This window comes from Elephantulus edwardii, unplaced genomic scaffold (genome assembly GCF_000299155.1).
Source record: "Elephantulus edwardii isolate Elephantulus edwardi_28Jun2011 unplaced genomic scaffold, EleEdw1.0 scaffold00165, whole genome shotgun sequence".
NCBI lineage: Eukaryota > Metazoa > Chordata > Mammalia > Macroscelidea > Macroscelididae > Elephantulus > Elephantulus edwardii.
In genome coordinates this window covers 1,727,923-1,730,773 of record NW_006399915.1, presented here as the reverse complement: position 1 = coordinate 1,730,773, position 2,851 = coordinate 1,727,923, and positions in this window count along the sequence as shown.

Below are 2,851 nucleotides of genomic sequence, written 5' to 3'. Positions count from 1 at the left end.
GATGATTTTTGGGTTAGCAGCACAAATCTCTACAGACTAGGCCAGAAAGGCTCTCTCTTTAGTAAAGAAAGCAAATAAAAATGCTTCAAGACTTGTATGTGCAGAAAACATTGATCGTATGACCCACTATAAAAATCATCATTTTTCTTTATTGCATTCCTAACAGAAATGTCACCACGTACTTTTAAATAATAGCCAGGTCTCCACTACTGAATTGGGAACTTCATTCTAGCGTTATATTATCTCCACTATACGTAAGGTCCTACTCCCTGGCTCTTAACTCTAAAGTCCAAGTCATCTTATACCATCCCACCCTGACTAGTTAACAGGAAGAATCTGTTGCCAAATCTAATTGTGTTGAGTATTAACATAAATATTAATCTATCTAGAACCAAATGATAGAGATTTTAACTGCTCTATCCATCTCAGGTAAACGTGGAGCCCCCAAGGCCACACGGAATCCATTCAAAGGCCGCATAGAGGGAGAAAGAAAGAAATCCCGACAGGCAGAGAGGAGGGACACAAAGGGACCTTGAAACCCCATGCCCCCATCTCAGTTCTACAGGACACATCACCTTTGCTCGGAAAGCATTGCCACTGAACTTAAGAGACACTGGTCACAGAATAAGAAACTGTCAGAAGCCAACATATTTGGAATCACAGAAGCCAAGGAAGCTTCAGATATAAGATATCAGATCAAGAGCGGGACAATGGGAGATGGATTTTGAAGGGAGTGGGTAGAAGTGGATGGGTATCCTGGCCGATGGTGGAGCAGGGAATTAAGTGAGTAAAGACACGTGTGCCAAGGGCCTGGACAACACTGATACGAATGGTTAACTGCACAATATCTTTTACTTATCTCTCTGATACTTCTCTAAATCTGAACATTCACATTAAGACAGACTAGGAAGAAGGATTAGCCATCCACTTCTGAAATAGCAGGCCTCCGAAACCCTATGTACACGGTGCAATTGGCATAGGACAGAGCAGAGTTTAGGGCTGTTGTACATAGGGTCGCTATGAGTCACAAGCAACTAGACGGCACATAACAACAACAACAACAATCCATAGCTGGCCTGAGATATTTACTCTCCATTATCTTTTAAAAGTAAGCGCTGTGTGTGTAACAAAGGAATGTGTTGACAAAGGATTCCTTATGAATGAGAGTGACCTTATGAAAAACAATGTGAATGAAAGGTAGGGTGAAACACCATATCTATCTCTATCTCTATCTCTATCTCTATCATCTCTATCTCTATATCTATATCTATAAATTTTGTAAGCAAACCAATATAAAATATTTTTAAAAGATTATCATTTTCCCAACCAAAATTAAAAAACACATAATTAGGAGTATGTTCTCATTTATATGAAAGTAACAAGTTGAAGTTTTTTAATAAAAAAATTTTGTTACTAATTTCAGATTTTTTTCTTGAACAAATTTAGGTCTCATAGTCCATTCTAGACTTTTAACTTGAAATTTCACATTTCCTTTTCAACTAAAATCATTGTGTGAATATTTTTATTAAAATGTAGAAGAAGATTTGTGCACTTTAAAGGTCTTTGAAGAGCTTAGCGAATACTAAGTTTATTTGCAGCTATCTTATATTGATCTTTCTGTCATCTTCAAGATTCATTGGTTTCAAATAAGATTTTTGTACTACAAACAGGAGAAAGAATTTTAAAACTACAATAAAGAACTTAAAAAAACAGAAGAAAATACATAAATTGTTACATTGTTATTAGTTACAGTCAATTCCAACTTGTAGCAACCCCATGTAAAACAGAATGAAACAGAACTTGCTATGCTTGCTATGTACGGTTGAGCCCATTATTGCAGTCACTGTGGCAATCCATTTTATTTAGTCTTCTCTTTCTTTGCTGGTCCTCTGCTTTACTCAGCATGATATCCCTCTCCAGAGATTGGTCTTTCCTGATAATATGTCACAAGTATGTTAGACAAAGTTTCACTATCCAGTTTTAAAGAAACATTTTTGCTCTATTTTTTCCAAGACAAATTGGAATGTTCTCCTGGCAAGTGAAGGTGTGTTGGATATTCTTTGCCTATGCCATAACTCAAAAAAACAGGTTTCAGGGAACCTTCCAGACTAAAAGAAACTAGAAAAAAGGAACTGGTGTCCTGCTTCTGGGTTAAAAAAAAATGCAGTGTAAAATAGGGTAACAAGGGAACATTACATGATATAGTGTTGTTGTTATTGCTGTTTACTGAGTCAGAAGTGACCCATAGTTGATCCTCCAGTGGGTTGTTCCAAAGCAGTAAATTCATGATAGAAGATTGTCCATCCTTCTCCCATGGAGCAGCTGGTGATTTCAAACCACATACCTTTGTGTTGGTGATGCAATTCTTTATCACTAACCCACCAGAGGTCCCTCACACAGTGTTAGAAGACGAGTCTCCTAGGTTCACAAGACTAGGGAATACTTGTCTCCTCAAAGTAGATTTTTACCTTAATGATGTTTTTGAAGCAAAGCTTTTAGGACATTCATTTGCTGATGTGACATAACTCAAAGAGAGAAGTCCTAGCTAGAACAATAAGGCAGGAAATTGAAATAAGAGGTACCAAAATTAGCAAAAAAAGAAGTAAAACTATTTTTAATTGCAGATGGTATGATAGAACAGAAAAATCCCAAAGATTCAGCAAGAAAATTATTGGACCTCATTGATCAATTCAACCAAACAAGATGAATATACAAAATCAGTCAGATATATCTTCAACAGCAAAGAGAATAGTGAAAAGGAATTAAGGATAACAAAACTCATTCCAACAGCCATGAGATGAAATACTTAGGAACAAATCTAATAAGACACACACACACACACACACACACA